The sequence below is a fragment of the Eriocheir sinensis genome, chromosome 3 (assembly GCF_024679095.1).
Source record: "Eriocheir sinensis breed Jianghai 21 chromosome 3, ASM2467909v1, whole genome shotgun sequence".
Lineage (NCBI taxonomy): Eukaryota > Metazoa > Arthropoda > Malacostraca > Decapoda > Varunidae > Eriocheir > Eriocheir sinensis.
In genome coordinates this window covers 12,626,726-12,648,658 of record NC_066511.1, presented here as the reverse complement: position 1 = coordinate 12,648,658, position 21,933 = coordinate 12,626,726, and the positions used below count along the sequence as shown (strand labels likewise).

The 21,933-nt window shown below is 44.4% G+C and overlaps 1 protein-coding gene across 2 annotated transcripts in view; it reads right to left on the bottom strand.

Annotated features, from left to right (window-relative positions):
* Nucleotides 1-21,116, bottom strand: part of LOC127005172 (forkhead box protein D3-B-like) — a 50,696-nt gene extending 29,580 nt beyond the window's left edge. The window contains exon 1 of one of the 2 annotated variants that reach the window (XM_050873842.1): nt 20,409-21,116. The gene's annotated coding sequence lies outside the window, so the exon portion shown is untranslated. The remainder of the gene's footprint in view (nt 1-20,408) is intronic. The other variant, XM_050873831.1, reaches the window with a different exon arrangement.
* Nucleotides 21,117-21,933: the final 817 nt, after the last annotated feature.

Sequence of the window (21,933 nt, the reverse complement as noted above, 5' to 3'; positions counted from 1 at the left end):
TATATGTTAAAATAGTGACGGTGTAAATTTTATATCAGATCAACAAGGGGTGACGTCAGTGGTGGTTAACCCATCAAATCCCCTCCTTATATTCCTTAATTCTTGTCACATTAGTCCTCTACATAATTAGGTAACGTTAATTGACATTTAGCTGTAGTTGTAGTAAGGTGAAGGAAGGAGGTTAAAAGGTATGGTGCATTAGACAACAAGGCTTGAGCGGGAGGTGCAGGGAGGGAAGGGAGTCACGTAGGGCTGCCAACCTCTGCGACGGGTCAAACCTTCACACCTTGCCGCTGTATTAAAATGTTTGTGGTTGTTATATACATGTGGAAAATAAAGGAGTGAGAGGTAAGGGAATCAGTTATCGCTCTGTAGGATGAAGGGAACTCACGAAAGTAGCTATAATGAGTGTGTGTGTGTGTGTGTGTGTGTGTGTGTGTGTAAAGGGTGAGGTTAGGTTAGATTAGATATAGTTATGTCAGGTTGTTACATCTAGTTTGGTTTGATTTGCTAAGTTTATTTGTTTTCCGATGAATACGTGTGATAGCCTACGCCTCGTGCTGCGCCATTCTCTCTCTCTCTCTCTCTCTCTCTCTCTCCCCACACACACACACACGTTGTAAGTGAACCAGTGCTGTCCCTTCATGCTTATTTTCTTTTCTTATAATTTACATAAATATTTGGTGATGACAATGTTGTTCTGTGGCAAGGACTGATCACGGAATTTTATTCGAATTGAAGACTTCCGTGTGGTTTTATGTTAGTATGTTACTTGTATATGATTAGGAATTTAAGCGTGGTGGACTTATGGCATATTATTATTATTATTATTATTATTATTATTATTATTATTATTATTATTATTGTTTTTGGTATTATTGTTACTTGTAGTGTTATTATTATTATTATTATTATTATTATTATTATTATTATTATTATTATTATTATTATTATTATTATTAGCCTATTATTATTATTATTATTATTATTATTATTATTATTATTATTATTATTATTATTATTATTATTATTATTATTATTATTATTATTATTATTATTATTATTATTATTATTATTATTATCATCATCATCACTATTATTTTTATTGTTGTTGTTGTTTTTGTTGAAGTTAAAGGTTTCGTTTACGTGATTGATAAACGTGTTACAAAACGGGAAATGTAAGTAGCTAAACCGAGTATGCCTATGCACAGCTTCATGCCTAAATTAGAGAAATATGAAGTTTCTTAAACTATTTCTAATACAAACCACACTGTAGAAAAATAGATTACGAAATTCAATGATCGCATTTTTTTTGTGGGAATACGTGAGAATATTTTTTTAGTGATAAGCGTTAACACGTCAGTATAACCCTCATAATATTTATTTAGCATAAAATACAGTGATTACAACGTATAACAGCCTGGATTCGTTGATAACAACATCCCTTAAAATATGATTTAACAGGTTTCCTGATGGTTTTGTTGTTGGGAACATCGAGTTACCGTTCAACGCTGTATTACGAGAATCATCCATTCACCGCGGTAATGAAAGCTTGCCTTGAACTCACAATTCACTATTGTCACCGAATTTTTAGGCTGTTGTCGGTGATCATCCTTAGCTACAGTCCTTCATGTTATAATAAAACTGGATAGTGAAACAAACTAAAAAGGCATTCATGTTGTGACCCAAGTTTTCTACTGTCACCGAAATTTGAGGATGTTGTCAGTGTCGTTCCTTCAAGTAATGATGGAAATTGGATAGTGGGGCAAGCTTGAACGGCCGGCATCGTTGCGGGTGGCCCAGTCAGCGTGCTAGAAGGGCGGGGCGGCGCGCGGCACGGAGAGGATGAAGGAAAAGTGGCGTGCTTGGAGCTATAAATGAAGACGCCTCCACCGCGGCGCCCCACGGGTCGTCCGGAGAATCTAAGTAAAACGTAACATGATCCCTAAAGTGCCGTTTGGCAGTTCGTCATTACGAATTAATTTACCGCGGCGTGATAAGGTTGCCGGGGAGGAGTGATGGTGCCCCCCTTCCCCCCTCCCCCCCATGCCTTGCGGTGAAACGGTGCATTGTGGGTCGGTGGTGACGCTGGAAAGCTGACTCATTTATAATTTCTTAGTGGGCAGGATGGCTTTCGGATAAGCTATACGATGGAGTGGATCATGTGTCGGCCGCTTGATTCCCTGGCTCACCCCCGTCCCCCCCGCTCCCTTGTCCTCCCAGGTGCAATAATAAGGTGTAAACAAACAGATGAGTTGCTTAGCGCGTCACCGGCACGGTCATGAAGGATACTCTTGTGTGTGGATAACCCGCATCCCTCCTGCTGGACGGACACCGCGCCGGCTTGTGTTACCCAATACTCTCTCTCTCTCTCTCTCTCTCTCTCTCTCTCTCTCTCTGCGAATATCTTTGTTAAATATATATAACAGAAAAAATATCAATATATGAAAATGTAGTTCCCAGATGAGAGACACGTTATAAAAAGGTTATTTAGTAATTCCAATATGACACCTTCCTTGACGCCTTGTTAATATGCGTGCTGTAATTTTTCAATCCTTAAATACTTCCTTAGCTTTCATATATTTCTTCCGAGCAGTCTCAGGTTACGGATATGTATGTACAGAAGCGAAAGCCCCCAAGAAAGTAGCCAGGAAGTGTTTTGTGTCAGGTTGTGTGCAGTGGGCGGGACCGGTAACCAACCACCTGCCTCGTCAAGGGGGCTCAGATACGTTTAAATGAGCTCATAAATATTACACTGATGGCTGCGAGGATAGCTAGAGAAAACACGCTCTCTCTCTCTCTCTCTCTCTCTCACACACACACACACACACACACACACACACACACACACACACACAGCACAATTTTCCGAGTGTGTTTTATTGCAGGCAAAAAACGATATGGAGGCAACACGTGTTTTCGCTTCACTTCCTTTTGGCGTCCATCTATATGACCTTTACGATGAACACAAGAGACTTTACGATCAGTGTTTCTATAGTGCATTTTTTCTTATTTTTCCAATCATTCTCTTGTTAGTTAATTCGGAAGTGAGTAGCAGGGAGGGTTGAATGTCATTGATCCCTGGGATTTATAGATAAGAACGTTAGCCACAGCACCACCAACAATGACGATTAGGACATAGCGTGAAGGGATGAAGATCTAGTGGATTTACTTTGTTTCTGCGTGTTGTGCTTGACTGTGGCTGGCAAGGTGACTGGTTGGGTCGATGGCTGGATGGATTGACTGACTGACTTACTGAGTGGCCGGAGCGAAAGGAGGGTTAGCCGAAGTAGGAGGAGGAGGAGGAGGAGAAGTAGAACGAGGAGGAGGAAGAGGAGGAGGAGGAGGAGGAGGCTGGGGTAGTGCATGGGTGGCGGCAATATATTATCTGGTGCGAAATCTCTTGAAGCGTCGAGCCATAGATAGGATGGTTTGGCGGGAGGCTGGCGTAAGGTGATCCATGGTGTTAGTGGGCGGCGATAAGTCTGACCCTCAGGAGTAATGGTTCCTTGAGTGGCCCCCTGGCGCGAGTATAACCCAGAGCACAGTGGTCTTCAAAGTTACGGGAGGCTCAATAAATGGTACACGGCTACGATGGACTGACTGTTTAATAGATAACTCAATCCTAGACGGCGATGGGCACAGCTATTAGTACGGCTAAGAAGCTTTATTAAGGTGGGAGATCCTTGAGTCACTGTGAGAGAGAAAGAAACTTAGTAGAAAACTGTGTTTCTTTCTATTGCACGTCGCTCGCTTCAAGATTACGACGAGTGACCACCACCACCACCACCACTACCACCACTACGACAACCATCATCACCACCATCACCTTATCCTTTTTTTCCTCCTCCTCCCCCTCCTCCTCCTCCACTACTACTCTCCCACCCACTAAATCATATTATTATGTAAACACGCGTCAGCCAAGGTGGAGCTCGGCCAGCCAGCAAGCCAGCAAGTCAAGTCTCTAGCAGCAGCAACACTGAGCTCTCTACTCGCACTTCGGTCATCTCCATTACCTCCTCCTCATCCTCTTCTTTCTTTTCCTTTTCCTCTGGTGTTTGCAGCGATCCTTTCCCTGGTGTGGTGTCCCTTCTCGCTTTAGTCTTTCTTTGGATTCCTTCGTGATTATTGTCGTGGTTGGGGTTGTTCTGTTTTATTTTCTCGTTGTTTGTTGTCGTTTTGGTTGTTTTCGTCCTTTTTTGCTTTCTCGGTTCGCGTGCTCATCGGATGTCTAGTTGTCTTGTCCTTTTCTCTCCTCTTCCTTTCTCTTCTGTTACCTCTATCCCTTTTTCTCCTTCCCTTTCTTCTTTCTTCTATGCCCTCCTCGATTCCTCTCTCATCTATCTTTCTCTCTTATTACTTACAAACCCTTCCTCGGTTTCCTTCTCTTCCTTCATTTTTCTCTTCCTTTATTCTATTTTTCCCTCCTTTCCTTCTATTTCCTCCCCTCTTCTATCACCTTCTCTCTTGCTTTCCTTTCCTTTCCTTTCCTTCCTTTCCTTTCCTCTCATTTCCTTTCCCTTCCTCTTTTCTCCTCCCCTCACTCTCCTCATAACTTCCTCCTCCTCTTCCCTCCTCTATTCTGCCCTCCCCTCCCCTCCCCATACATCATTCTTACTCTGTGGATGATATTAGTTTTGAATTCTAGTTTGCCAAATTTTTGTTATGATGGTTCCGGATTAATAACCAATAAACAAATGTCTTTTCATATCGACCTGTTTTACATAATTTCACCAACCCCTCCCTTGTATCAGCTGTTTGCATGATTCCTGTGATTCGGTTATGGAAATGTTGGGGTCGTGTGCGGTGGTGGTGGTGATGGGGTCGTGTGTGGTGATGGTGGTGATGGTGGTGGTTCTAGTGGTGGTGGTGGTGGTGGGTTAACAGTGGCAGTGATGGTGATGGTAGTGGTGGTGGTGGTCTTGTTAGTTGTGATGGTAGTGGTGGTGATGGCAGTGATGGTATAGGGGTAGCGTTGATTGATGGTTGTAGTGGTGGTGATAGCTGGGTGGCGTTGGCAGTGATAGTGGTGGTAGAGGCGGTGGTGGCGGTGTTGTTAGTGGTGATGGTATGCAGGAGAGAAACTCAGGTATTTTTTTTTACAGCAAAGGAGACAGCTCAAGGGCAGAAATAAAGGAAACAATAATGATGAAAAAAAAGCCCGCTACTCACTGCTCCTATAAAAAGCGTTCGGAGGAGTGGCCAGAAGAGAGGTCAATTTCGGGAGGAGGATACCCTCCTCTTGAAAGAGTTCAAGTCGTAGGCAGGAGGAAATACAGATGAAGGAAGATTGTTCCAGAGTTTACCAGCGTGAGGGATGAAAGAGTGAAGATGCTGGTTAACTCGTGCGTAAGGGATTTGGACAGTAAAGGGATGAGCTTGAGTAGAAAGTCGTGTGCGGCGAGGCCGCGGGAGGGGGGGAGGCATGCAGTTAGCAAGTTCAGAAGAGCAGTCAGCGTGAAAATATCGATAGAAGATAGAAAGAGAGGCAACATGGCGGCGGAATTGAAGAGGTAGAAGACTATCAGTAAGAGGAGGAGAGCTGATAAGACAAAGAGCCTTAATTAGACTCCACTCTGTCCAAGAGAGCTGTGTGTGTGGAACCTCCCCACACGTGAGATGCATACTCCATACAGGAGGAATTAGTGGTAGAAGAGGGGGGGGGAGTGAATTGAGGGGTGTGAAGGGGACCTGGAAGCGTGGGGTGAGGGGGATATGGAATCGTGTGGGAGTAGAGATTAGAAGCACAGCGGTAATGTTTGTTGCTATGTGTCGAGTCGCAATTTTGCTGTCGCTGCTGTGAGCTAAAGTTAAGTTCCCTGCGTCCCTGTACACTGCTTTGCCGCCTTGCCTCCCCGTTCCTGCTATTTACAACACTGGACAGGAAGTTTACGGGGAGGAAAAGCATATGTCAGAGTTTGTTGTAGTCAGTGTTATTGTTATTTTGTTTCCTACTCTTTGCTCTGAAATTATCAACATTGGTCACGTTTTGCTTTCACTTTTTTTTGTAATAGATGGTCTTCTGAATGGTGATGGTGGTACTGGTGGTGGTGATAGTTATGGTGATGGAAAATATATCTTTTGGCGCAGAACATATATTTCCATTACGTTTCTTTTGCGTTATCTTCTAAAGTGTCGGTATAGCTACGTCTTGGAATATATTAAATGGTCTTGTATTTTTAAACCATGTACGTTTTCTTAAATTAAATTTGCAACCCACTTCTCCCTGTGCATGATAAGCTCTAAGCACGCAAGAGACAGGCGGCTTTTTGTTTACTTTGCTGATGGGAAACTCGAGGCCATGCATCGAAATGACAGAGGTGGAGGTGGTCACCCTTTACTGTGCTTATAATCAGCAGGATCACGACCCGGGGCCCGCCTGTCCCGAGGAGTGGCTGCATGCTGGGTGCTTGCATGTCTGGCGGCGAAGGGTGCCTAGCAGCTGCACCGCGCCAAGCACCAAGACCCCGTTGTTGTACGTGCTTGGTCAGCGGTTTGTGGCTGCCTGGGGAAGGGCGTATTTTTTGCTGCACTGCTTGTACCGGCTAATAAAGCAATAAATCTCAACCGATAGTGCTTGCATACTTGCTTGATGAATTTTGATGAAAAGGAATATTTGTTTTAATCTTTTAATCACTTGTGTATAAGTGATTAGCTTTATCAGCGGAGTAAATGAGAAGGCTGCTGGTCTTCCTGCGCGTGCTCATGAGAAACGAGTCTTTTCCTCCACACGACTTGAGCTTATAACTAGACATTGGGTGACGCTTGTTCCTATGAAGATCATGCGGTGCCTCTCGCCTCGTACAAGCATGGCACCCGTGGAGGAGACTTGTTTGTTTGGTGTCGAGAGTCACAGGGACAGAGTAGTCTTCAGACAACGGTATCGAGTATATCAGTAAGACAGGCGCCAAGGGTGACCTTGCTAACATTACAGTGCACACGTAGAAGAAGTGATCGCCCGGCAGACAGCTGATTCATGGAGGGAAGCGGGGCGCGGGAGGTCAAAGCGGTGCTTGCTGAGGTCAGAGGTTGAGTCTCTATGACGGACGATGACGCTTGTTGCCCAGGGAGCCACCCCCCGCCTCCCCCGCTGCTAGCTCGGCGGTTTCCTCTCCATTGTCTGGTGGAGGCTGCAGCCTGAAGGCGAGATTTTTTTATTGTGTCCAACTAAGCCAACTCGTAGCTACCTGTGGCACCCCTGCCTTTGTTTCGCCTGCTACCTCCGCGCTGCACCCCCACCGGCGTCTCGTGAGGCATAGGAAGGCGGGAAGGGATTAGTTAGAAAATTAATCATCACACTTCTTCTCCACAATATGACCATAGATGTTGCTGCGCCTTGATGGAATGCCTCAATCAATCAGTCAACCCATTCTCTTAAAGTGGAAGCATCGCCCCCTACGATCTCTTTCATTGGCTATATGAAAACTAACCTCACCTTCTACTGGGTCTTTCCCCCCTTCGACCCTCTCTCCTCTCGTTAGAAACACTCCTGATCAAGTCTCTCCCTTGTCAGCTCGCAAGCGAGAGAGGCGATAAGGTGATGACACGTTGAAAAAGGAAACGGTCCGTAATGCTCAAGATGACAGGGTTGGAAAGAATAAAAAAGAAAAAAAAAAGGCATCTTGGATGGCCTTCTTCCTCTCTGTAGTTGGCTAAACCGTCGCCACAGGCCGAGGAGTTGCGTTCATGTGCTGGGTCAAGAAACGGCTAAATATTTTTTTTCATTACGACCAGAAGAGTCAGACCCATGGATACATATATGTAAGAATGACTCAAAAGCCAACAAGAGAGACCTTTATCGTACTCAGTTCCCACTATTGAAAATGATAATGTTTTTTCATTGGCTTTTGAGTCACTCGTTGGGGCTCTTGTTAGAGGGTCATATGATTATAGATTGTGGGAAGTGTGTGTGTGTGTGTGTGTGTGTGTGTGTGTGTGTGTGTGTGTGTGTGTGTGTGCGTGCGTGCGTACATGCCTGAGCACCCAGTATCCACACCTGCATGTGCTGCTCATGTGTGTGCATGATGTTGTGCGTACGTGCTTTCATGCGTTCATGCTTTTGGTCATGCTTGTGTGTGTGTGTGTGTGTGTGTGTGTGTGTGTGTGTGTGTGTGTGTGTGTGTGTGTGTGTGTGTGTCCTTATTAAACAGAAAAAAAAAACAATACTATCGGCCAGGCAGAATAGTAGTCATGACGTCACTGCATGGCACCTCCTCTTTCCCCCTCTTTCCCTTCCTCCAATCACGCTTACCTCCTCGTGCTTACTTGCCCTCCTCCTCCTCTTTCTCCTCCTCCTCCTCCTCCCCCGGTCTCCCTGATTCTCTATAACCATAAACAAGGCGGTGTGGTTGGCACTGGAGAAATTAATCTGATGGTGGGCGGCGTGAGTCATGCAGGACCGAGTATCTGAAGGGTGGGTGTGGGTGGGTGTGGAGGTGTAGGTGGGTGGGTGGGTGGGTGTGGGTCCTGATGGAGTGGGTGACAGTGGGAGGTGGTGGGCGGCAGCATCGACATGTGTGTGTGTGTGTGTGTGTGTGTGTGTGTGTGTGTGTGTGTGTGTGTGTGTGTGTGTGTGTGTGTGTGTGTGTGTGTGTGTGTGTGTGTGTGTGTGTGTGTGTAATGGTTATATTAATCATTCCTAGCCTTGTGGATGTACGAGTAATGCTGCTTTTGGTAATGGCAATGTTGTTGGTGGTGGTGGTGACACACATTATCTTTGGGGTCATAGGGAAGGGTCAGGTGGTGGTGGTGATGGTGGTGGTGGTGGTGGTGGGTATGTTTCCAAGCGGTGTTTATGGTGATGGAGTTGGCATTCGTTTTGTAGAGTGGGAGGTGAATGATTGAGTTTGGTAATGATGATTGATAAACACACACACACACACACACACACACACGCACACAGACACACACACACACACACATGCACACACACACACGCACACACGCAAGCAGGGTCCCGTAAAGATACACCTACACAGGTAAGCGCGAATACAAACATCCGCCGAAACGTACATTCTCTCACTCATTCCGCCAAACAAACCCGCTGCATGCACCCTACACTCTCTCTCTCTCTCTCTCTCTCTCTCTCTCTCTCTCTCTCTCTCTGACTATTACTTCTACTACTGCTACTACTTCTACTACTGTTACTTTTACTACTACTACAGCCATTTCGTTTATTGGTTCTCTTCCTGTTCTAATTTGTACGCATGTTATATTGTGTTATAGGGAATGTTGTGGAGATGGTGTTCTTCCACTGCATTGTGTGTAAGGAAGGTTGGGATCATATGTAACAGCTGTGTGACTGTAGCATGTATCTGAACCTTAAAAGGACAGACTGTGGCGATGCTGTACTGTCTCGTGTGTAGTGTTAGGTAATGTCTTGTGACTGGCCCGTATTCCAAAACATATCGCCTATATGAAAAGCCTCTCGTAGAAGTTCCTGGGAATTTCCATGAACTGGTTTGTGAAGCTAGTGATAGTTTTACCCCACTGCTGCATGTCGAACGTGAAAAAAACACCCATGAAAACCCGGTTAATCTTCTCTGTGGCCTTGGGAAGCAGTCGTAATGGGAGCCCGATACGTTTAAGAATATGGACCTTGGCTGTGGAGGGAAGGTCGAGGGCAGGGCAGGAGGATCATGTATAACAGCTGTGTGATCGTGGCGTCTTTAGTGGCGTGGGACTCGTGGATTTCGCGGAAAACTCACGCACGAGGGAAATAGTAGAAGCCTAGCACTCGGGCCGGCAACCTCTACAGCCTCCATCACCGCCTTCTCTTTTGTCCTAGCCCATACTTCATCCCACCCGCTTCTACCCACCTCGTTTCACCTCACCTCCATCCACACATCAAGGGAAATAAAAGAAACCTAGTCCTCTGGCTCACAACCTCTACAACCTCCACCACCGCTTTCTCCTTTGTCCTAGCCCATACTTCATTCCACCCGCTTCTACCCTCCTCCTTTCACCTCACCTCCACCCTCACTTCAAGGGAAATAGTTAAAGCCTAGTACTCTGACTTGACCCCGAGCCTCCTCCTCCTCCTCCTTCTTCTCTCTCTCACACACACTTCATCCCATCCTATTCTACCCACCTCCATTCACATCACCTCCATCACACTTCAACTCACTCTTCAACCACGCACAAGCATTACAACGCCCCCAGATTGTCATGTTCAGCGTATTATATTTATCGATTGCTTGACCCAGAACTGTTGCACCACACAGATAGGGCTAACGATGCTCATTTATAGTTATTGTTACAGTCGTTAATTATTGGTGCTTTTGTAATAGTTATGGGTTCAGATACAGGGAAATATAGTGTTCTAAGTACGATATTCTGGTATACCACCCACTCATTCTCCTACCCATTATTCTTCCTCCCTTATACTCCACCACACAGCTGTCCCTTCTTCTGCCTCCTTTACTCCCGTATGTATGTCTGTTTCTGTTACCCGGCTTTCTCCTGCCAACCTGTCTCTTCTTTCTCACCCGTTTCCCCACCTCCACCACTTCATCTCCACCCCTAAGCCGTCCACCCAGCAGCCTCTCCTCACACTCACCCCATCCCACCCCCACACAGCTTCTGTCCTGCCAGTCTTTCCTAACCTTCCCTTTTCCCTTACGTATGCCTCTCTCCCTTGCCGTCTCTTGCAAGCCCGTCAGGTTTTACTTCCGCAGCAGTGATGTAATGTTCCTAGTTCTTTTTCCAATATTTACAGTGTTTACTATTTGCAGCACGAAGTTTTTACGAGTTAGAGTAATTTGGATAGAATTTAGTGCAGGTGTAAGTAAACGATTTCTAAGCTCTGGTTTCAAAGTTGTAGTATTGTATATTCTAATTTTGAGCATAACTTTTACGACTACAAGGCTGCAGGTCAGTTATTCTGAGGAATGAACATTTGTTAAACTGCGCAAGTATTCTCAATGCAGGTGATATTTTTTGCAGTTTAGCAGTTGAATAAATATCACATGTAAATATAAAAGGCTGCTGGGCCATCGCATGAAAATTTTTATATTGCAAGATCAAGGGCATTCTCTTAGTCTTGGTATATGGCAGAGGTGACAGGAGCTAACGCGGAGGCGACACACGGGTGGAGGGAGGACATAGGTACCCCGTGAGTCACCCATCGCCAGGTGACCTCAGCCGTCCACACTAGCCACAACAGGCGGCGCTGGGCGTGCTGCGGCTAGGGGGGACACCGTACACAGCTGACCCAACCGTGCAGTGTCCTAAAGAATGGTGTCGCTGGGGCTCGTAAAAGAGGGAAGGGGATCGTGTTATCGGAACCCATATATTTTGTTTGATTATATATAATTATTATTATTATTATTATTATTATTATTATTATTATTATTATTATTATTATTGTCTATTTTATTTATCTAATGTTTTTGCTGATAACGAGGGACGCACGTACATTTTTTACTTTTTTTATAATGGGATTTTTTTTGTAATATGTAATTATGCTCACAGGCCAACAAACAATATGTCATGGAAGGTGGGGGATAAAAATTGTTATAGTAATGGGCAACGATTTTTTGTGGGTGTGGGAGTAGGGGTGTGGGTAGGGAGGGGGGCAGCTAGTGAATCAGGAAGAATGTCGGAAGTTTCACAAGAAGTGGGAGTTATGTATCCGGGTATAGCTTAAAGCGTTGGTGGCCGGCCGGGCTACAGAAAGGGGAAGCTGACCGTGACTGAAAAAGGCTGCCGGGAGAGGGAGGCTAAACATGGCGAGAGAGACCCTGAAGTGTGCAGGGATAGGCAGTCATATTAAAAAACACTAATAACAACTACTCATAGACTATGAACTACTACTACTACTACTACTACTACTACCACTACTACTCATACTACAAGACATGGGTACCATTAAGTGGATGGGTTTTCTTTTGATTTAAAGCCTGCGGTAATATACAACATATTATTTTTTGCTTTAGATGTTGAGTGGAGGAAGTGAGTTGTGTATCTGGCTGCATATTGATGTAAATAGGGAAACGTAGGTAGTCTCTCTCTCTCTCTCTCTCTCTCTCTCTCTCTCTCTCTCTCTCTCTCTCTCTCTCTCTCTCTCTCTTCGTACAAAATGGCGAACGTACCCTAGTTCTTATGCTATTCACGTGCTTTAGCCATCCATCTGTTTTAGTTTTAACCCCTTCAATACAAGCAGACAAAACATAACCTCCATGCCATATCCTGGTTTTACAGACTACGTAGAATAGTCCAATGACCATGACGCACATACAGCGTCTCTAGGATATGGTTCGAGAGATGAAATGACTCATATACTGCGTCATGGTACTGAAGAGGTTAAAGAAAAAAACTTAGGGCAGAGAAGAAAAGAGAGAACGATTGAGTGAGTGAGTGAGTATGGGAGGAAGAGAAGGGAAGAAGGGAGGAATAGTATAATTTGACCAGGAGGGAAGAAGTGAATTAGTTTTTTAGTCAGTGAATGAATGAGCAAAAATGTGGAAAGAAAAGAACCAAGGAAAAAAAAAGAAGGATTGTTTGAGCTTGAGCAGAAGCAAAGGAGTGAATTAGCAAGGAAGTAAGCCGGTGAAAGAGAGAGTGAGAAAAAGAGAGAGGGAACGAACATAAGACAATAAGGACATAAGAACGTAAGGAGTCTGCAAGAGGCCGCTCAGGAAGAATTGTGTTAGAGTTGTGCCATTGAAGTTGGTGTTAGAATATATAAATTAGAGCAAGAGGAACTGAGTGAATTAGTGAATTATAAGCTAGCGGAAGATCGAGCGAGCGAAAGAGAGAATGAGGGGGAATTATGTTTAGGTAAATGTTATGTTATTAGATTTAATGTTAAAGTAGAAGGGATGGACGGAACCAGCGAGTAAATTAGTAAATGAGTGAAAGGGTAAATACAGGGGCGAGGGAAGGCGGGAAGGCCAAGGTTCTTTACTGAAAGCTTCCTATAGTGAACTCCAGTGAGCGGGGGCGTCGTGTAGAGTCTGCCAGCACCTAATATACCTGAGCGCCGCCTACACCCACACCCACACCTGCAGAGATTAGCACGCACTTCTTGTTGCTTTTGATTATTTCCTTTATAGTGAGACGTTGTTTGTTCTATGCTTTATTACTGCGAAAAAAAACATTGCTTTCTTTCTTTCCTTCTTTCCCTTTCTCTTTTTTCTTCCAGTCTTTCTTTTCTTCTCCTTTTTTGCTAACTTATTTTATATTCTAGCGGAGTGGGACGTTTTTTTCTCCTTTAGTTTATCGCTGCCAAAAAAAAAAAAAAATGCTATCTTTCTCTCCTTCCTTCTTCCTTGATTTTTTTCTTGCATTCTCTCTCCCTCTTTTCTATCTCATTTCATATGTTTTTTTCCCTACAGTTTAACATTACGAAATATAAAAAAAAGCTCTCTTTCTTTCCCTCCTTTTTCTTCCATTCTTTTTTTTCTATATTTTCTGTAACTCTTTCATGCAAGGGCGACAGGGCGTTGTGGAATGGGTGAAGAGGGGAGGGCAGGGGAAAGGGAGGGGGAAGGGGAGGGAGGGGGAAGGGGAGGGGAAGAGAGGGGAGAGAAGAGGAGAGATGGGGTGGATTAGGGAGACGGTGATTGATTACAGCGGAAAACTCTACACACACACACACACACACACACACACACACTGGCTACACGGGGTTGCGATTTTGGGGTTTACATGAAATTTGCGTTAATGTTTTTTTTTTCTATAACCCTTTACTTCCTCCTAAATACCCAATTAGAATTAAAAAAATGTATGATGTAAGAAATAACTACAACTAACTAACTAGCTTTTAAGGAGGCGAGTTAGGGCCTCCTCGGTGGTTTACTTAATTGTATTTTATTTGCGTTTTCCTTATTGCATTCTATTTGTTAGTTAGAATGTCTATTGTATTTGAAATTCAACCTCTCGTATTGTGTTTACCGCGGTTCTGTGAAACGTGCGACTGTTCTTGAGGTGAGTTCAACGATAGCGTTACTTTGGAATCTTGTCTATCGGAATACTGAAAAAAATATCGATTAAAGCAGCAGCTATGATTATTACTGTCTTTTGTGCTATTAGTTTCTCTGCGTGATAGTAATGTAAAGTTTCATTGTCATTATCATCATCATCATTATCGTCCTCACCGCCACCACCACCATCAGCATCGTCCTACCACGATGACTGTTTCACATCACCTACAGATCATATGTTTTCTCTCTCCCCACACATCATCCTGATCATCCTCATCATCGTTATCACAATCGCCACACCGGGACGCGGCCACATCACTGCCTCGCGTGCCGCCCTCACGCTGGAGAGACACATGTTGGGGCTGTGGTTCCATTGTGGCGCCGCTGCCGTGTGTAATGGTGCTCCACGCCCTGACCACCCGTGTGATTCCCGCCGGGGGGAGGGACGCCGGGCTGAAAAGGCTGCGAGGGTCGGTGGTCGGCGTGATGGCGTCCGTTGGCCGCCGCCGTGATCTGTTATTCTGTGTGTCTGCTTTTTAATTATCGGTTCCGAATCACGTGAGTATTGAGCTTTCCCTTTCTCGTGTCTGGTGTGTCTGCTGGGGTCGGGGGCGCTCAGTGGGGGCTATTCCATGGTATTGTGTTCCTGCCCCTCTGTCAGATGCTGCTGGGATCGAGGGAGAAGAGTGAGGGCTATTCCATAGTACTGTTCTTTTTTCTTCGTGTGCTGATTCACAGCGTCGATAGGCTTTATCTTGTATGGCCGTGGTGGCCGGCCCAAGCTTGTTAGTGGCGTTGGCACAGATAGGCTTTTTTCATCTTGAAGGGCACTCACTGGTGGCGCGGGCGTATTGTTTATAGTGACGCCGCAATTTTTATCCACTTTCTACCCACTGGTGCTCCTCTTGACAGACCTTGTTGAATGTAGCGTTGATGGCTTGATGGGCAGCATGTAGGGGATGTTCAACCACTCGACAATAGGTAGAAATTGTCACTTGAGAGCTTCCGTATTATTTGCGTTGTGTAGAGTCGGTATCATACAGCATCTGAATGTTGTCTTTATTTGAGCGGGTAATAATACTCATCTTATTTTAGGAGACACCACAAGTGCATTGCTATTGTTTTTAATCGTCAATTTAATGCTAAAATAATCGCAACAGAAGAGAGAGAGAGAGAGAGAGAGAGAGAGAGAGAGAGAGAGAGAGAGAGAGAGAGAGAGAGAGAGAGAGAGAGAGAGAGAGAGAGATTCGCACACAACGTAAACGGATAAAAAAGAACAGAATAATATTGCGGTAAGATTTACGGCAAGATAGACAGCCTGAGGGTTACTATATAAACAAAAGTGGCTCGCGAAAAATACACGCTCGGTGAGAGAGAGGGAATAAAAACAAAAACAAAACAGCGCGATACGTTCATGCGACACATCCGTACACAACGAAAACAGATAAAAGAGGTACATAATGATATCTTCTTGCGGTAAGGTAGACTGACTGAGGGCTATTATATATTTTTAAAAAAGTTACTTGTGAAAAATACATATCCGCTTTGAGATAGAGATAGGTAAATAGATAGAATGATAGATAAGTTGATAGATAGAAAGAGAGAGAAGCAATACATACGGTAATGATATATGTAGTCAAGCATAGGAAGGAACAACGCGGGAGTAAAGCAACAAATAGTGTGTTTATCGCGGGAGGCCGGGCAGCTCAGCGGGGCCAGGGCGGCGGCATCAGCAGAGCAGTGATGGTGGGGGTGATGACGCGCCGCTATCCCCTGACGAAGTGGGGGCGGTGCTGACGAGAAATGGATTAGTCCTCGAGTCAGGTCACCTTCCACGCAGGTAGTACACAAGGCCATTAAGAAGACACAGGATTCATTATTTTGGCTGTTCGTAGAGTTGTAATATAATGTAGAGGGCGTGCGTTCAACGTATCTCATGCCAACGTTGTCAGATGGTCGTGCTCAGGCTCTAATATTTGCCGATTTCCAACCCTCAAACTGTCTTCTCCACCCATTTAACTTTTTCTTTATAGACTTATCGTTAAAATGGTTAACTATTGGTGTTTCTTGGCTATAGTTATGGGTCAGAAACCTGAAAAAAATGATGCTCTCAGAAGGACAATCTGGCAACGTTGTCTCACGCGAGTTTTTATTTGCATGCTTTTTTTGTTACCTTATTTTACTTCTCAACCGTATACGGGCTAAGTAAACATACGATCATTCCGAGTGTTCGTAGTTTATTATTTCTTATCGTGGGTTCGACTTGTCTCCTGCGACTTTTCAGTATGCGGACATCTTTTGTAACTGTTTTTTTGCATTGACCTGTCTCATCTCACTGTAACAATAGTAAAATATAAGTTCGTAGAGTTGTAATATTACATATCATGCGTTCGACTAACTTCATGCGCCTTTTCAGATTGCGTTATTTTTTGTACCTCTGCTTTCTGTCATTGAACTGTCTCATTCGCTGTAAAAATAACAATACATATACGTTCATAGTGTCTAATGATTCGTAATGTGCGTTTGACTGATTCAATGCGATTTTACAGTTAGCCTTTTTTTTTTTTTTTTTGGTACCTCTAGATTTTTGTATGGCGCCCTTAAACTCGGCGCCTATTGTAGATATTCTGATTATAATCCTCCGATCTCTGTCTTTGTTTGGCCCAGCTAATATTGGGTTATATTTTAAATTACTTTCCCTTTATTGATTTTCTTTTTCCTATTCATAGTTCCCTTTCTGTTTCCCGAGAGATGAGAGCTGCGCCGATAGGACATGATGCGAGTTAACCGAAGCCTGTTGTTATCCAGTGTCATATAACTTAATAATTAAATTGGTAAAAGTTCTATATGAACATGTTTTTTGTTTGGGCCGCGCTGTGCTGTCCTTCCCCGTAAGATAGATCAGCCCGTGGTAAACTTCACGATCATCACTGCGATACTTCGTTTCCATCGCGAATATTTAAGTACGGAGGTGGACTTTAGAGCGCGAGGTCGGCGGGAAGAGCTTGTGACATGGAGGCGGCCGAGCGTCAGAACTCGTACACGTTTTTGTAGATTTAGTGATGCGACAATAACGAAAATAACGAGAGAAGCAGCAAATGAAAGCATATTTATAGTAATAATTTTAGTGATAAAATTAATGATATGATAAATAAAAAATAATAATAATGATAATAATAATAATAATAATAATAATAATAATAATAATAATAATAATAATAATAATAATAATTATGATAATACTTATACTGATAATGGAAATAATATTAATAACAACGATAAAAACAAAAATAAGAGCAGAAGATTAAGACGAAAATTAAAAATTTCAATAATAGCAACAACAGTAAACAAATCAAATTAATAAAATCAAAACAAATAACGCCACCATCACCACCACCACCACCAGTAATAATAAGGCAATAATCCGCAGCTGAACCCAAAACCCAAAATAAACCTCATGCATACAAGCCGTCGCCGTGATAAGACATTTGCCTTCATTAGCTCAGTACAGTCGGGTGCCGCAGCTGCCCGCCCCGCACTGCCCCGCCCAGCCCGGCTCCTCCCCGCTCCGCTACGCTCCAAGGCTCCGGTTAAATCATTAGGAGGTAGGTTTTCGCGCGCTTGTTTTCTTGGGCTGCAACTTATCTTTGGACCAGCGGAACTTTTTGAGCGGTGGTGTCGATGATTGAAAATGAGCCTGGATGAGGACGAGGAGGAGGAGGAGGAGATTTTGACGAGCGCCTCCTCTGCCCCTCACACACACAAACTTGTATATGTGTAAAGTAAACGTTGTAGTATGCGTTCAGCATCAAGATACTGATGAAAGATAAAACGATTAGCAAAGGATCGTATATGTTTGCTCCTAGACCATGCGGGGTGCATTTTTTTTTTCATATTCAGTAATTCTTTTTCAACTAAACAAAATACGACCGCAACAGTAATAATTATATCCAATCACTTTATGCATCCTTTTCTTCTCTTAATTAGCCTAATAAATGAAGAAGCATTATTATTTTACCTCTTCTATTTCGGCAGGTACACGCACACCCTGATGATATGAACTTGTGACACCTTTTTTTTTTTTTTTAATTCTCTGTGGTTTCTAGTTTCCTATGCATGCTGTCTAGTTTCCTTTTCATTGCGATGCTTTTATCCGGTTTGTCTGTCTGTGTCACAACCATTTGTTCTCGGGTTCTCTCGCATTGCTTCCCTCACCCTCCTTCACTCCATTTCACAGTCACCCTCATTCCTGCTTTAGACTATGTCCCAACTGCTATTCACCCTCAATCTGTCTGTACACTAATAATTTCTTCTTTCCTCTTCAGTTTTCTCCCATAGTCATCCTCACTTCATTTGCAGCCCCCCTCACTTGCTTCTAATCTGTGTCATAACCATTATCCATCCTCAGTCTGTCTGTGCCCCAATAATTTCTTCTTTGCTGCAGTAGGGTAGGCGTTGGGTGAGTTGTTAGCGTGCTGGGCTCACATTCACCACGCCATGGACAGCGTCGGTTCGAATCCCCACGCTACCACCTGGGATTTTTCAGTCACCGCCAAGTGGCCTAAGGGCTCGTTCACACTACAAGCAGAGCAGAGCAGAGAGGAGCGGAGCGGCGCGGTTAGGTGTTCACATATAAGCAGAGCAGGGCGACCTGCACAAGAATCATTCGCAGGCAACAGCCCGATAAACTCCTCGGTGTTTATCTTGAAGGATGATGAAAATGTAACGATTTACAAAGGAACATGGAATTTTGTTGTTAAGGCCAAGTCCCATGGCTGTGTGGGTCACTGATGGTTGGGTATAGGATCAGAATATCACCAAATTAGCTTTTCTAAACATACGGCTATTATATATCATTAAATTGTACCTCAACTATGCACAATCTGGTCAGTTTTTGTAATTTTGGCTTCAGCAATAAAAATTCACCTATGTAGATAGCTTTTTGGCCATGTTGATGGAAGGGTGGAGCCGTGGAGGACCGCTAGCTGCAAAAAATACGACCAAATTTCCGCGCTGTGCCGCTCTGCTTGCGGTGTGAACACCTGAGCGTCTGTACATTCAAAACTATCCAAAAATTAATGGCGCTACTAACCGCTCTGTTCTACTCTGCCCTGCTCTGCTTGTAGTGTGAACGAGCCCTAAGACTACCCACATGCTGTCCAGGAGACCACCCATCAACCCGGACTCTAGAAGAAACCGTCCAGTGAATCAAGAATGAGTTCCGGGGAGCAGTATGAGCCAAGCATAACTGGCGCCTCTATAAAAATGGCCTGCGCCACGACGGGCTTGGGCCGACCATCTGCCCCTGATGAAAGCCTACCGGCGGGCATGTAAAAAAAAAAAAAAAGGTTTAACTTTCTTCCATACTCATTTTTACGTGAACTTGCATCCACCCTTATTCTGGCCCAGGTCTGTGCCCCAAACGCATGCATACAAATCTAGCCATAGGTATTACCGCTTATACTGATAAATCATCGATGAGCAAATTATTGAAGTTTATTTGTCTTTAAAATAGCTCATAAGCGTCTGTGTGTTCAATAAATATATATATATATATATATATATATATATATATATATATATATATAGAGATATATATATATATATATATATATATATATATATATATATGCAGTTGAACGAATATTATTAGAAACAGAATATCTTGTTTGATTATAATTATTGCTCGGAAGCATGTCATTTGTATTCTGACAAAAAACCTCAGACTAATGAACCACTAACATTTGTGAAGCGTTGTTGATGTTTCGGCCATTATTTTCATCTAACTTTTTTTTCCTCTCTGTGTCATTTGTTTATGTTTGGGTGGCGGGAAGGGAAGGGTCGGGGCCTCAGTCCGGGCTCTGTTCCCCGCCTGAAGGGCTTCTCTGCCGCGCCTGCTGGGTAAACTAACTCTGCCGCGGATATTTGCACTTGAAGACGAGTGGCGGGCCGCCCGTTGAGGCGCGCCGATCGTCTGCTTGAAACCTGAAGCGCCGCGGAGTTTGGAACACTGGCACGAGTTTTGGAAAAGGGCTATTCATGTTTTTCGGTTACATTTAAAAGTTGGGAGGAATTCAGTGAGTTGTGAAATATTTACAGCTGGGCATGGCGTCCTGCTCCAAGGAAAACTGTTTGTTTGTAATGAAAACAATGGCGCTTCTTTTATGAATTTCCTGTTTGGTATGTGAGCCGCATATTTTCACTCATGTATTGGAAGTTACAGAACGATGAGTAGATAAGGTATGCGTGGAACTCTTATCGCTAGTTTCGCCTAATTGAAATCGTAGTAGTAGACTGACTCGCCCTTCAACCATAAGGCGCTTAACGATGAATAGATATATTAGCTATGCGTGGTACTCTTTGTTCCCTTCGCCCAATTATAATCATTGTTAGTAGACTGATTCGGCCCTCTACCACAAGACACATTTGGGATTATCAAAACGTTTCTAACACTGCACTTTTGAGCGGCCATCCAGTACTCACCCGCAGTGGAGGTCGCCGGGTGTCGCCCCAACACAGCTGGCCTCGCCCGAGTGCCCCGCCAGTGAGCCACTCGTCGACACAGCGTTTGGCGACACCTCGAACGCCTCGGTGGTTCTCCTGGGCGAATGTATGGTTACAACGAACACTGGAACTGAAGTGAAGGAGGGAGCCAGCCAGAGGACAGACGTTAGGGTGGCTCCGACACTTGAACACACATCTGTGCTGGCCCACTGCAGCGGACTAGTAAATAATTTGCGGACTGAGTCGCTTCTTGCAGGAAGAAAGAGGAGGCCACGAAGCCCCTTTTCAACAGCCACAAAGCACTGCCACTGAGGGTCACTGGTCACTGCAGCCACGGCATGACAACGACACACGTCCAGGCAGTTCCCCCGCGACTGTCGCTGTGCCTCGGTGCCTCGGGGATGGCACACGCCTCGGTGCCCCGCCTCTTGACCTCACGATGAAGATATTAGAGAAATTTCCCGAGGGTAGAGTGGGAGGAGCCAAGACGAAGCGAACCAAAACTTTTCAGAAATTTCGTTCGGCCCAACGGCGGCCTAGGCATGCCCAGGACGGAGTTCCTCTCTGAACGATAACTGCAAGACGACGGAGAGGTGATGCAGATTGTCGTATATCACTCTATATTTAGTTAGACGTGTGTGTCGGGATGAAAGGTGCGGCACGAAGTGGGTGGGGAGGCGCAGTCTTGAGAGAAGCGGGCCTCCTGTCCGTAAGAAATCCACGAGTGACGATTGGTCGGGAGCGCGGGTAATAATTGCCACAGTGAGCTGCGAGCCACTCAGGAGAGCGGGGCGGGGCCAAGGGGCTGCACCTTCCTGTCTTGTATGCCGCCCGGGAATTACTGATGAAACTTTTACTGCTTTCCACATAGCGACCCCGAGGCTGCATATCATAAGCTGGGGCCGTGATGGCGTCGCCTCCGTCTTGAGTTTTGCTGCTGCATCCCCACCCGTACTTGGCTCTCAGTCAAGTGTACTGCAGCAATACAACCAAGCACTTTGTGCCCGGATCATGGGAACTTTTTACGCTGCGTATTTCTTTACCGGGACTGTTGACATAGCTATAATATGTAACTTCCCCTAAAATTTATATGAATAATCAGCCGGCCAGGGCAGTGACAACATGAGTTTATTTCCATTGGATAATTTGTATGCCAGTCTGTAAGGTAGCGTAAGTGTTTGTTTTTATAATCCGTTTCGGGTCGCTTCTTCGCCTGACTGCAAAATTTTCTTCATCTACCAAAATGAAACATATCACCTAATCATTTGGAAGTTATTACCTGAACACACACACACACACACACACACACACACACACACACACACACACACACACACACATACAGTATTTATGTCGGCTCCTATCGTTCGTTTTCATTGCTTTTTCTTTCCTAAATTCATCGAAGTGTGCCTCATGTTACAGCTTTTATAATTATATATAAACTAGAAACTTTTTGAGTAAAGAAATAAATTTATAAACATTCCAGATTACCGAGGGTTTAACC